The sequence below is a fragment of the Magnolia sinica genome, chromosome 8 (genome assembly GCF_029962835.1).
Source record: "Magnolia sinica isolate HGM2019 chromosome 8, MsV1, whole genome shotgun sequence".
In the NCBI taxonomy this organism is placed as follows: Eukaryota; Viridiplantae; Streptophyta; class Magnoliopsida; order Magnoliales; family Magnoliaceae; genus Magnolia; species Magnolia sinica.
The window spans coordinates 64512808-64528150 of record NC_080580.1 but is presented as its reverse complement, the minus strand read 5'-3'; the positions used below and the strand labels follow the sequence as shown (position 1 = coordinate 64528150).

The 15343-nt window shown below is 40.1% G+C and overlaps 1 non-coding gene across 1 annotated transcript; it reads right to left on the bottom strand.

Moving 5' to 3' along the window:
• Positions 1–5276: 5276 nt before the first annotated feature.
• Positions 5277–5383, bottom strand: LOC131254549 (small nucleolar RNA R71). The gene has a single exon (XR_009175667.1). It is a non-coding gene; the product is annotated as a small nucleolar RNA R71 (small nucleolar RNA).
• Between the last annotated feature and the right edge of the window lie 9960 nt (positions 5384–15343).

The window sequence follows — 15343 nt, the reverse complement described above, 5'->3', positions numbered from 1 at the left end:
TGACAGTTTAGGACCACCTGATCTCTGGATATGCCTCAATTTTGGCCTCAACCACTTAAATTAGATGGGAAAGCGGATGGATGGAATAGATTTATCAAAACATCAAGGTGGGACCCACTTTACATAGTTGGTGTACACAGCAGTCGTGCACCTGTTGTGCACTAGACCAGCCAAAATGGTTAGCGATCAGTGACCCACACGAAATTGGAAGTTCTTCGTCCGCCTGCGAAACAAAAACAGGGCGTCTTGCGGACGGTCCTCGTGGGCCACCATCTTGATTCATCAGTCCGATCCAAACCGTCCATTAGACTCAAATGGATTGATTGATCTACACCTATAAGAGGAAATCGAAAGAGGACAGCTAGATCAGTTTTCAACCGTTCAAACGCAGGACAGACGGTAGCAAGAAAAATCCCGTGGGCCACACCGAATCCGAGTTGTACCACGTCATCTCCGACCGAAATTTCACCACGAATCCAATAGACGGAATGGATTTCTCTGCCAACACCAATCATGGGCCCATCAATCTTCACAGTGCAAGAATTTGCGTAGGGTGTGCGTCTGAGAAAATCGAATGATCCAGCACGATAGGCGATCAAAACAGGGACTAAGGGGCTGATCCAAATCGTCCAAACGTAGTGAGAGGGGATTTCGACCCTTCCTTTGTGGTCGGATTTCGTGGACTGGAGGATCTTTCCTCTCAAACTTGGATCAAACACAAGACGTTTCCTCTTCTTCATTGCATGCGCAGTCCGGTTCTGCTGCGAATTGGAGTTTGGAAACAGAGTCAGTTTTCTGACCCCAGTCGACCTACGAACCTATATTAAGGGAAGAGAGAGAATGCAAAAGAAAAGGAAAAAAAGGGGAACGGGAGCAAGTGGAGGGGGAGAGAAAGGATCGACTGGTTGTTCTTCAAGAGTTCTTCTTTTTCTCTTCCTTTTCTTCTTAATTATTTTTATTTCTTAAGAGATTTTAGTTCAATTATGTCTATGATTAGCTAAACCTCTTAGCTAAGGCTAAGAGGTGAAGCATGTAACGTGATGGGTTATTTTCTATTGCTTTGATTCATATTGTTGAACTCTCTTTGATTTTAATTTGATTATAAGAAATACTTTCAGTTTTAATGGTTTGTTGTGACTTAAATTATAATAGATCTGCGATATCTTTGAGTTTGTTCTATTCATGTATTGAGGTTGGGTGATGGAATCCTTCTTGTAACGCCCTGAAAATCGGGAGTCGAGTATAGACTGAACTCTCGAGTTCCAATGCATCACTTATGCAATATAGAAAATGATGATTTAATGTTGTCCGTATTAGTGCATTAAACATGAGTGGGATTAAGCTAAAACAGCATGTCATACTCCAAAGGCATTTAAACAACGCAAGTGGAAGACTATGATGCATATATAAACAATATAAGTGAGTGTACGCTTTCGGAGTATGAACGTCACCAATTAAATAATTACAAGTGTGTTTCCAAAATAAACAAAATAATGAAGTGTCGTGCCATCTATCCATGCCCCTGTAGCCCCGTCTGCGCAAATCCAGGCCTACATAAACCCGCCTGCCAGCTGCATATAGGAGAACGCCTCCTAGTTATCCGCAAAGTCTGGCTCCATCTCATAAGTCGTGCCATCCTCTGAAACTACAACAGAGTCTGGTTGGTGTTTAAAACACCGTACCAGAACGTGAGAGTGAGTGATCAACTCAGTGGAGCTATAAGACAAAGGTTAACATGTTATCAATTCAATCAAGCAGTAATGATAAAGTAGTACAACAATCAAGTCCTAAATACTCTTGTTAATGCAAGAATGGTATGCGATAATGATGCATGCCCTCGCCTACACTCTCTCAGCATCTTCATCTCAAGGCGTGTATGGCAACCTCCTTAAAGTGTTCTTCCTCGCCAAAGCACATGCAGTGTGGTACATGCTCATGTTAGCTAATACTTAATTAGATTGATTCATACAACAGTGTGGGGAAGCCAAGGTACCTCCCTTGTATCATTTTCCCAAACAATGATCCATTCTAGGGTCGTCAGTCCTAGCTAGTCTCATACGATGTTACGGTTCCAGGTCGTTACAAAGGGCTTGTCACCTCGATGTAAGCCTAGCTTATACTCTAGTTACTATGGAAAGGCTCGTCGCCTCAACGCAGGCTCAAAGTATGCTCGAGGTCACTACGAGTGGCTCGTCACCTAGTCGTAGGCCGACAGCTCGAATATAGTGTCCCATAACACCGTATTCGGCTCACGAGCTTAGGTTGCTCACTGGTCACTACGGGTGGGCTCGTCACTCCGGCGTAGGCCGACATTTTGACTACGGTATCCCATACCATCATGTCTGGCTCATGAGTCTTAGCGGATCGAGGTACCAGGGTTAACAGGGCTTCTCGCCGGTGAGTTTGGTACTTTAGATTCAAGCAGTAGCGTCCATACATAGTGAATATACATCGGGTCAATCGGGTTACTTGACAAGCTCGACTAGTACGAGCGCACCTCGAGTTAATCGACATAAAGTGCGTAAGCACTCCGTGTGGCCTAACCACTGTCGACAACCAAAGTACGGCTCGGATTCATCGGCCACGTCTTATGTGGCGAAGCAACCTCAGCCACCAAACCTGGGCCGATTACCGATTGCCTGGACTATATCATAGTCCCAACCATTCTCAATTCCAATAAGTAATCATATGAGATAGTCAAAGTAGTAATGATCAAGTAATTCAAATCCTACAGCCATTTGGGCATTTTATGAATTACAACATAAACATGAATTCACACATGCATTCCATAAGTAAAACAGACAATATAATATAAGTTGCATGGAGGGAATCATACACATAGTTAAGGAGGTTGAGAATCTTATCTCAACACCCCTATAAAGTACAATTTACCAACTACTTGCTCGTTCGGACATTTGTACAAACACTTAGCCTACACATTCCAACATACATGACGTATGTTGATTTCAACATATAATAGGGCAAATCCTTTCACCGAGGAGCTGTCTAATACACATCAATCATGTTCTTACATTTAATACACATGGTAGGCACAAATAATAAATCCATATTCATATAGTCATTTCAACAAACACTTAGACTACACACTATAACATACATGACGTATGTTGGCCATAACATGTATTAGGACAAGTCTTTTCGCCAAGGGGTTATTGCACGTACAACAACCCTATATCCATGACGGATAATCATATCAAGAATGAATCCAAATTCTATATGCATGCAATCGTTTCAACTAACACATGGGATACACTATATTCAACATAGTTCATATATATCTGTAAAGCGAAGGAAACATCGCATTTAACATGTGAAATGGCACCCAAATCAGTTATAAATCATTAACCGACATTGAAAGCCTTGAAAATCATAACCTAAATGTTTATAGTCTGCACCTTATGCCGGTAGACGCGCACGAATTCAGTTTAGACACTAAGTCTTTATCAACAATAGAATGGCAACCTATAACATGATTTAGGTTAGTTATTTCATCATTTTCACTATTTGAATCTCCAAAACTGGTTAGGGTTAGGATTTCTAACCCAAGTACGGAGTCGGAATCGCCGGATTAGTGACACAAATGTGGTGGTTAAGCACGTGAAGTGACAGGGATCGAATCCTATGAGCAATTCCAACTCTCTCTCACACTTTTATCTCTCTAGGATTTAGAAATTCGTATGTGAAGGGAGAGAGATTTTAAGACCCGTATATAGGTCCATAACTGATGGGAATGGCCCCAGGGCCATGGTATACTTAGGTTATATCCAAAGGACGCCTGTTTTTGTCCAACGGGACACTTTTGGAGGCCATTTTTCTATGTGTGGTCGGACTTAAGCTCCCTGACATTGGATCTAGGTCTAGTTAAGTTTTCACTCTGATCAGATTTACAGATCGACCGTGGCGGACTAGTTTTAATTCAACGGTCACCAGTACTCAATCAGAGTCACCATTGCCCTGACATGTGTTGGACATTTCCCCTAATCCGAGGGTGTAATTAGGTCAGATTCTGACGGTTTGAAACCTTAGATTTGGCCTGCAAGTAAAACGACTTAATTCACTTAAGTTTCAGTTCTCTTTCTAAAGATATTCGCGTTTCTCACATACTTTGCTCCGAGCTCAAGTTGTGCATTTCTGGATACTATTAAGACTTGATTTTTGAGGTGGTAGTCAAGTCCAGCAAGGTTGTCATAACTGTATGGTTTCGTAGCAATCAGACTTTCGACGCGCGGTCCAGGTCCGATACGGAGTTTCGGTGTGCTCCCGAGAGCAACTGGGATTAGAGATTGATCTTAAGTTTTAAGGTAATGTAGCGATAATGATTCTGCATGGTTTGGGTCTTGCAGATCATATTTAAAGCGATTAGTGCTAATTTCACAGATACTCTAGTTTAGCACTAGCTAATTCTCGCCTAATTTCTAAAGGATTTAGTCCTGAGTGATTTCTGCCTGAGGTGATACTCGGGCCTTGTACAGATTTTTTCGAGATGTTACACTTCTAATCTTCATAATTCTCTTATGATTGGTTGAAGGATTGGTAAATTCTGTTGTTTGCTTTGTCTCATGGGCATGGTTTTGTGATGGAATCAATTCTAGTTCTCATACCTCTCATCTATTGAGGACTAGATCAAAGGAAGTTCAGATTTGATTGGTAATGAGATATCTTCCAATTGGATGAAGATGAGACTCTAATTTCAGTTGTGTTTGTGAATCACACATAAATCTCCCTAATCTCTACAAGTGAACCTTGGAAACCCTAGTTTCCCACCTTTGAATTTACAAGTTTTAGTTAAATAATTTACAATTACTCCCTTAAAATTTTCAGATTTAGATTTTCATCTTCTTCTAGTTCTAGTTGTAGTTGCTCTCAGAAAACACACGAAATTAGTCCCTGTGGATTTGACCTTGGTCTCACTCAGATTATTACTACGTCACGACCCTACACTTGGGGTTGTGAACAAGTTTTTGGCGCCGTTGCCGGGGACTAACGGTTGCATTTTTCTAAGATTAGCTAGTTTTGGAATTAGTTTAATATTAGGTTTTTTTCTATTTCCTATTTTTAGGATTACGGTTTTCTATTTTATTTTAGAAACTAACCCAACTTTCCTGTTTTGTAGGATGTGGTTAATTCTCTTCCATTTTTCTTTGAAAGAGAAAGCTAAGATGTGGTTGCATTCACTACATCCTCAATCTATTAGTAGATGGAATGACATGACAAGGGAGTTCATAAAGAAAATTTTCCCATACCATAAGACGATCACCCTTAGAAAGTTGATCATGAACTTTGCCCAAAAGGAAGATGAAACATTCTTCCAATGTTGGGAGTGGTTCAAGAATCTTGTTAGTTCATGCCCACAACACAGTTTTGAAACATGGCTCATCACAAACTTTTTCTATCATGAACTGACATCTCCCATGTGCCAATTAGTCAAGACAATGTGTAATGGGGAATTTATGAATAAAAGTGTTAATGATGTGTGAGACTACTTTGATAAGCTTGTTGAAAACACACAATCATGGGACGTCTCCCCAAAATCAAGCACCATGTCTAGGCCAACTCAATACAAAGAGAGGGGTGGAATGTATCTCCTAAAAGAGGATGATGACATCAATACTAAAGTGGCTAATCTCACCAGAAAACTAAAGGCCATGGAATTAAAGAAGGATAAGGTTAAGGAAACTGTTTACGGTATTTATGCTTGCAACGTTCATACAACTAAAAATTGTCCAATGATACCTGCCTTTCAAGAGGTGTTGAATGAGCAATCCAATGCTTTGAACAATTACTAAAGACCTTTTAATGGACCTACCTCTAATATATATAATCTTAGTTGGAGAAATCATCCAAACTTCAGTTGGAGGAATGGACAAATTACTACCCCTCAAGGTTTCTTAAACCAAATTCCAAATTAAGAGAAACCTTAAGAGGATCCGGTTTTAAAACATCTTCAAAAGCAAGAGCTTTTCAATCAGGGGATATTACAAACCTTTCAAGACCTTACAAAAGCCATATAAGGGCTTAACACAAGGAGTACGATTGGGAATAAGGGGAGCCTTCCAGCTTAGCCTCTTTCCAATCAAAAACCACAATATGAAGTTAGCGACCCGAGCTCTTCAAACCAAATGGAGTAAGCTAAATCTATCACCACTCTTAGGAGTGGGAAGACCATTAACAAGACCATTCTGGTTAGGGCTGAAAAGCCTAAGGACCCGGAAGATGACAATAGTGATAGACCTAGCATTGCTCAATAAGAATTAGAACCGGAACCTCAAGGGAAGACGATTGCTCCATTTTCCCAACGGTTGGTTGCACCAAAACCTTTCTCTAACTCTTAGGACATTTTAGAGGTGTTGAAATAAGTGAAGGTCAATATTCTTCTACTAGACGCGGTTAAACAAATACCTTTATATGCCAAATTTCTAAAAGACTTGTGTACGACTAAAAGATGACAAAATATTCAAAAGAAAATTTTCTTAACTAAAAAAGTGAGTGCCATCCTAAAACAAGATATGCCACAAAAATTCAAAGATCTCGGTAACCCAACCATACCTTATGTAATTAGGAATTACTGAATTGAGCACACACTTCTTGACTTAAGAGCAAGCGTAAATCTGATTCCCTACTCGGTCTACAAACAGTTAGGTTTGGGTGAATTAAAATCCACCCTAACTACATTACAACGTACTGATCACTCAGTTCATGTAATGAGAGGGATAATTGAGGATGTGTTGGTCCAAGTTGACAGATTACACTACCCAGTAGATTTTATCGTCCTGGATAGGGAACCCATCGGTAACATGAGCACTCAAATTGCCGTCATTCTTGGTCGCCCATTCTTTGCCACTTCAAACACAATCATTAATTGCAGGAATGGAGTCATGAGCATGTCTTTCGGGAATATGACATTGGAGTTGAATACCTTTTCTAATACAGGCAAATGGTTAGAGGATATGACAATTTCTATGACATTAATATGATTGATTCTTTCATGGAAGATAAAACACTTTTGACCTATTCCTCTGACTCTCTAGTGATGTGCTTGGCCCACTCCCATGATTTAGATGATGATATAATTAGGGAGACAGGTGCCATGCTTAATACTGCGCCGGTACTTGAAGTTAACTGATGGAGGCCACAATTTAAAGAATTCTCCAAACCGATATAGTGCCTCTACCGTCTAGCCTTAAGGCACCGAAGCTTGACCTAAAACCGTTGCCCACTGATTTGAAATATGTCTACTTAGGTCAAGATGAAACATACCCAGTAGTGATTTCATCCCACCTTGAGTAAGAACAAGAGTGTATTCTCATATCTACTGTCATTAAGCATAAGGGAGTTCTTGGATGGGCGATTGCGGACCTCAAGGAATTTGACCTTTCGGTTTGTACTCATCACATCTATCTTGGCGAAGACCTCTCAGCAACCACAACATAGACTAAATTCAAACATGAAAGAAGTAGTTAAGGCTGAGGTTCTTAAGTTATCGGATGTAGGTATCATATACCCTATATCCGATAGCCAATGGGTGAGTCCAACTCAGGTGGTTCCCAAGAAGTTTGGAATCAACATCATAGCCAATGCCAACAATGAACTCATACCAACTACAGTTACAACTAGTTGGAAAATGTGCATTGACTACAGGAAGTTGAATACCGTCATGAGGAAGGATCACTTTCCTTTGCCCTTCATTGATCAAATTTTGAAAAGGCTAGCTGGTCATTTATATTACTGTTTCCTTGATGGATATTTGGGCTATAATCAAATCGAGATAGCCCTTGAAGATCAAGAAAAGACGATGTTCACATGTCCTTTTGACACCTTTGCTTATCGAAGGATGTCATTTGGACTGTGCAATGATCCCGCCACCTTTCAGCCATGTATGATGAGTATTTTTTTGATATGGTGGGGTAATATCTGAAGTCTTCATGGACAATTTCTCAATTTTTGGTCCATCCTTCAGCGAATGCTTGAAAAATTTTAAAAAAGTGCTGAAGTGATGTGAGGAAAAGAATTTGGTACTCAATTGGGAGAAGTGCCATTTCATGGTTCGTAAGGGAATTGTCCTTGGACATATCATCTCGTCCAAGGGAATTGAGGTAGATAAGGCTAAAATTGATCTTATCTATATCTATAACCTACCTCTACCCAAGAACATACGAGACGTGCGATCCTTCTTAAGACAAGCCGGTTTCTACAGGAGATTCATAAAGGACTTTAGTCATCTCTCTCGTCCTCTATGTAATCTACTTCAAAAGGATGCACCATACAAGTGAACTGAGTAATGCCGAGAAGCTTTCACTAAGCTTAAGGGCATGTTAATCACTGCACCTATCATGCAGCAACTCGATTGGAGCCTTCCTTTTGAACTTATGTGCGACGCGTCTGAATATGCTCTTAGGCGGTTTTAGGCCAGAAAAAGAAAAGAAGCCCTACATTACTCATTACGCAAGTAGAACTCTAAATCCTACCCAAGTGAACTACTCGACTACGGAAAATGAACTCTTAACCATAGTGTTCGCTTTAGACAAATTTAGGTCCTACTTGATCGGATCCAAGATCGTTATTTACATAGATCATGCGGCACTTAAGTATCTTCTTTCTAAGAATGATGCTAAGCCCCGCCTGATTAGATGGATCCTCCTACTCTAAGAATTCAATTTGAAATAAAAGATAAAAAGGGAGTAGAGAACATAGTGGCTGACCATCTTTCCCGTCTTGATCTCCCTAATTCCTTTGAAATGACACACATCAATGACATGTTCCCTGACGAACAACTATTCAAAGTCTCCCATTCACCTTCGTTTGATGATATTGCTAATTATCTTGCCACAGGTTTCACGCCAACACATTGGATTGTGCAATATTAGAAAAAATTCTTCACCAATGTGCGTAAGTTCTTCTAGGATGATCTGTATTTGTTTAAATATTGCCCGGACCAAATCTTAAGGAGATGTGTGCCAGATGATGAACATCAAAGTGAGACCATGGCCAAGATTCTACAGTGTGGTTTTTACCGGCCCACTATGTTTAAAGACACTAATGTGTTTCGCAAGGCTTGTGAGCGTTGTCAGAAATTGAGAGCATTATCCCATCAAAATATGATGCCCTTGAACCCCATCCTTATCATAGAAGCATTTGATTGTGGAGGCATCGATTTCATGGGACCATTCCCCCAATCTTTTGGCCACTTATATATTTTGCTTGCAGTAGACTATGTCACTAAATGGGTTGAAGTGATCCCATGCCAGAACAATGGCCATCAAACGGTCATTAAATTCTTAAAAGAAAACATCCTTTCCCAGTTTGGAACACCTCGAGCCATTGTTAGTGATAGGGGTTCACATTTTTGTAATAGACCATTTGCGAACTTAATGAAGAAATATGACATCTCTCATAAGGTGAGCACTCCATACCACCCACAAACAAATGGGCAAGTTGAGATTTCCAATAGGGAAATTAAACACATTTTGAAAGACGGTTAACCTTAACCGTAAGGATTGGTTGATTAGATTGATCGATGCCTTATGGGCCTACCATACTGCATTTAAAACCCATATTGGAATGTCTCCCTTTAGACTTATCTATGGGAAAGCTTACCACTTGCTTGTGGAGTTGGAACATAGAGCTACTGGGAGATCAAAATTTTGAATTTCAATCTGGACAACGCTGGCTCGCTACGCAAACTTCAGTTAAATGAACTTGAAAAAATCCGGAACGATGCATACAAGAACTTGAGAATTTATAAGGATAGAATGAAGGTGTTTCATGACCAACACATTCTTCAAAAATCTTTCAAACCAAGTTAGAAAGTCCTCTTATTTAATTTTCGGTTAGGTCTCTTTCCGGGCAAACTTCGATCTTGTTGGACTGGCCCTTTCACTGTTATCAATGTTTATCCTCAGGGGGTTGTCGAGATTCAGAATCCAACCAATGGCAATGGGTTTAAAGTAAATGGATTTCGATTAAAGCCATTTGTTGAAAAATTTGATTCAGAGGACATGTTCATACCTCTGACTGATCTTGTAAACCAGGATTGACCTCCTACTCTGACGGAGGAGTAGTTAGGTTTTTTGTTTTCCGTTCTAGGATAGTTTGCTTTTTACTGTTTTAGGATAATCGGCTTTATGTTGTTTAAGATAGTTTGCTTCCGCCATTTAGGATAGTTTGTTTTTGGTTGATAAACTCTTGTGTTAACCCACCTTCACACTGAGATCCTTTAGGAAAAAGCCGCAAACTCTCTTCATTAGGTACTATCTCTCCATCACTCTTCTTTCAATTATGTTGTCTCTTTTGCAAATCTTGTGTATTTCTTTTACATTGAGGACAATGTAGATTTTAGGTTAAGGATGAGAGATTAGGTTACCTAATCAGTGTTTTCTCAATTTTGAGCAAAATTTGTAAAAATTTTGAAAAATTTTCTATGCTCATCTGTTTGGAAAGCAAGAAGTTGTGTTTTTAAGAATATTTTGAGTATGATGAAAAAATAGAAATCAAGTTTTGAATTGATGGAGTTGGAGCAACTAAGTAATTTATCACTTATGGTTCCTACATTCACTTGGTTAAGAGGATGTTCAAATATTATTTTATTCAAATTGTTCTCTGCGAATAGTATTAGATTTTCTAATTGTTAGCATGATGATCATTGAAAGATATTGAGAACAGAGTCTAGAGAATCTTATCCACCTTAAAAGAAGAAAAGAACTAGTTAAAAAAATAGGAGATCGACAAAGAGGTCATAAAGAATGAAGAATGACAACATCTTTGAGGGGAATGAAAAATGTCCCTAAAAAGAATGTAATGTCTTAAAAAAATTGATGAAAAAACTGAATGAATACAAATGACCGTCGATATAAAATCAAAAACTGAAAACAAAAAAGGAAAAGGGGATAAGTTCAAATAAGTACTTGGGTTTTCAACCAATCTTGAAGTGATGAGCATGGCTAACATTATGAACAGATAGTATATTCACTGAGACATTGAAAAACTTGATATGCAAACTATGATTTGACCTAATGGATGGAGGACTTATTTGATCGGTTGCTTTTATGGTTTAGCTCCAAGTTTTCAAAAACTCACTTTCTCATCTTGAGTCTACTCATGCATACTTAATAGACGAAAGATTATTTTCTGAACAAGGTTGAACATTGCGCATTAAGTTCATTTTTCGCATAGTTTACTTGGGACTAGCAAAATGCTAGTTGGGGATTGTGTTGAGGGTCAAATATTGCATATTGGACACTATTTATTACTTGGTTTTATGAACATGATAATGCTTAATGTTCTATTTTAATCATGTTTGTGTTGTAAGGTGAATTCAAGAGCTTGGATTGAAAAGGATGCTAAAAGCATGGATTTAACGCTCAAGAATCATCAAAGCTACTGGACAGATCGATCATTGACAGTTTAGGACCACCTGATCTTTGTATATGCCTCAATTTTGGCCTCAACCACTTAAATTAGATGGGAAAGTGGATGGATGGAATAGATTTCTCAAAACATCAAGGTGGGACCCACTTTACATAGTTGGTGTACACAGCAGCTATGCACCCGCTGTTCACCGGACCAGCCTGCACGAAATCGAAAGTTCTTCTTCCACCTGTGAAACGGAAACAGGGCTTGTAACTGGCCGACCAACATTGTATGATATTGTTTGCTCTGGGTCCCATTGGAGCCGCACAGTTTTGTTCTCGAGGTTGCCCCCAAAAGGCCTCAATAATCGGCCTCAACAATCAGAATCGGCCTCAACAATCGGAATTGGCCTCGGAATCGGCCCCGACAATCAGAATCGGCCTCGATAATTGGCCCCAATAATTGGATCCATAGCTCAACTGGCAGATTGAGTGGAGATACCATTTGTAACGGCCTGATTAACATTGCACAAGATATTATCCGCTTTGCTGAAGCTCATGGCTTTAAAACGCATCTTGTTTGTTAAAGAAGGAGCCCACTTATAGCTACCACAACTTAGGACAGTGCTTCTGATGTGGGACAAAGTTTCACCTTCACTGTGTGCACAGTAGCTTGCCAGCACAGTAGCCTACCAACCACCTTTTTAGGGGTCTGCCCACATGCGCGCCCGCCCATGTGTGCTCGCCCACATGTGACCACAGTGACGGGGTTTCACAATATCCCCCACGGAGGGCAGAGCCGTCCTTGGCTCTGATAGGGCGTCTTGCAGACGGTCCTCATGGGCCACCATCTTGATTCATCAATCTGATTCAAACCGTCCATTAGACCTATAAGAGGAAATCGGAAGAGGACATCTAGATCGGTTTTCAACCGTTCAAACGCAGGACGGATGGCAGCAGGAAAAATCCTATGGGCCACACCGAATTCGAGTTGTACCACGTCATCTCTGACTGAAATTTCACCACGAATCCAATGGACAGAGTGGATTTCTCCACTAGCATTGATCATGGGCCCACCGATCATCACAGCGCAAGAATTTGCGCAGGGCGTGCATCCGAGAAAACCAGACAATCTGGCGCAATTGACGATCAAAACAGGGACCAAGGGGCTGATCCAAATCGTCCAAATGTAGTGAGAGGGGATTTTGACCCTTCCTATGTGGTCGGATTTCGTGGAATGGAAGATCTTTCCTCTTAAACTTGGATCAAACGCAAGACGTTTCTACGTCTTCGCTGCGTGCATAGTCCGGTTCTGCTGCGAATTAGAGTGCGAAAACAGAGTCGGTTTTTCGACCCCAGCTGACCTACGAACAACCTATATAAAGGGGCGAGAGAGAAAGCAAAAGAAAAGGAAAAAAGGGGAACGAGATCAAGTGGAGGGGGAGAGAAAGGATTGGCCGGTTGTTCTTCAAGAGTTCTTCATTTTCTCTTCCTTTTCTTCTTAATTGTTTTTGTTTCTTAAGAGATTTTAGTTCAATCATGTCTATGACTGGCTAAACCTCTTAGCTAGGGTTAAGAGGTGAAGCTTGTAGCGTGATGGGTTATTTTCTATTGCTTTGATTCATGTTGTTGAACTCTCTTTGATTTTAGTTTGATTATAAAAAATACTTTCAGTTTTTAATGGTTTGTTGTGACTTAAATTACAATAGATCTGCGATAGTTTTGAGTATGTTCTTTTCATGTATTGAGATTCTGAAATTAGGAAATCCCGTTGTTCACCATTGTTCCATGGGCATGGTTGGGTGATGGAATCCTTCTAATCTTCATGATTCTCTTATGATGGGTTGGAGGATTGGTAAATTCTATTGTTTGCTTTGTCTCATGGGCATGGTTTTGTGATGGAATTAATTCTAGTTCTCATACCTCTCATCCATTGAGAACTAGATCAGAGGAAGTTCAAATTTGATTTATAATGAGATATCTTCCAATTGGATGAAGATGGGACTCTGATTTCAGTTGTGTTCGTGAATCACACATAGATCTCCCTGATCTCTACAAGTGGATCCTTGGAAACCCTAGTTTCCCACCTTTGAATTTACAAGTTTTAGTTAAATAATTTACAATTACTCTCTTAAATTTTTTAGATTTAGATTTTCATCTTCTTCTAGTTCTAGTTCTAGTTGCTCTCAGAAAACACACGAGATTAGTCCCTGTGGATTCGACATCGGTCTCGCCGAGATTATTACTACATCGCGACCCTACACTTGGGGTTATGAACACATTGGGCACATTAATTTATGATCTACTCCTCCAACTAAAATTAGGATAGTTACGCCAATTTGGATTGTATGCATTTCCCACTGGTTGCACAATTGGCCTTTGGTAGTTATTTATAACATTTGCTTGCCCATGCTCATGCAAGATATCTTGTACAACTGGGATTGTTGATAATCCTTTATGTCATGGTCGGCACCACCACGAATGCTATGAAAATTACCTAAGGAGGTGTTTTCTTTAATCATATCAACATTTCTAATTTTCAAGGCTTTGACCTTTTTAGCTAATGCAACGAATTTCACATTAAGGTTGCCTTCCTCTCTTAGGACATAAATGTTCACTTTCTCTTTAAGAACGAGTCTAGTTTGGTCCGGTTTAGCAGAGACATCCCATGTCTAAGTATTTTCTGCTGACATGTCTAAAAAATCCCAAGCCTCATTGTTGAGGGTCAAATATTGTATATTAGACCCCAGTTATTGCCTGATTTTATGAACTTGATAATGCTTAACGCTCTGTTTTAATCGTATTTGTATTGTAAGTTGAATTTAGGAGCTTGGACTAAAAAATGGTACTAAAAGCATGGATTTAACACTAAAAAATCACCAAGGCAAGGGATAGATCTTAGGGATTTAAGATTGAAGAAGTCACATACCAAAGATCCAAGAAAATCGAGCAATTAACGATAAAGAGGCCTGAAAATCATCTTGAATGCAAGATCACAGGGTTCCCAGCATCCATTTGGCTTAAAACTTTATATTTGGCTTGAGGATCATAAATTAACCGTACACGTCGAAATTCAGCCATTGGATCTTTGTGCAAGTGGCCCAATAGACAGATCAACCCATAAAACACTAATTTGGGGCCCACCTAACATCTGGATATGATTCAATTATGCTCTCAACCCCTTAAATTAAATGAGAAAAGGGATGGACGAAATAGATTTCTCATGTACATCTCAGTGGACCCCACCTTGAGGGTGTACGTGTGCACAACATACGTGCACTCGCCATGCACCAAAACTAGGAGGCCGGTCAGCGCACGCTGACCCGAGCTCTCCCTTTAAAAAATGAAAATTCCATTTTTCTGCCAGCGTCAGCACGGACGATTCCTAGTGGGCCATCACTGTCTATCATTTGAGCAATCCGGACCGTTCCTTGTGGTCAGGGGGTGGGGATGACTGTACCCATGCTTTTCTTTTGTTCCCATGCACACGTACACACGTGGATCGCTAAAAAATGCAGGATGAACGACAAGATGATTTGATATAATGGGACGCACCAAAATTTGCCCAAAACAACTCCTTTTCATCTGAAATTTTGTTAGGAATCAAATGAATGGGGTGGATTTCACCGAAAACATCACTGTGGGGCCCACCGAACATGTCAGTCCAGAAAGAAGGCAGTTTACACACGTCCAATTTTTTTAGACGTTGTGAGGAGTTGTGGGCCACTGATTGTGTTCGGATCTTCGATATTAACCGTCCAAAAGATTGGGCAGGGGGTCTTTACCCTAGCCATGGAGATAAAAAGTGATTCTTGGATGTCTTTTGTCCGAAACAAGCTTCCAAACGCAAATGAAGTTGTGTTTTTCACAGCTGCGCAAGACCTATGCACATCACCGACTGCGTAAGATCCAACTAACCTCCAGCACCGACTTCCTGCTGCTTATAAAAGGAGATGAGAAGAGAGAAGAGGGATATC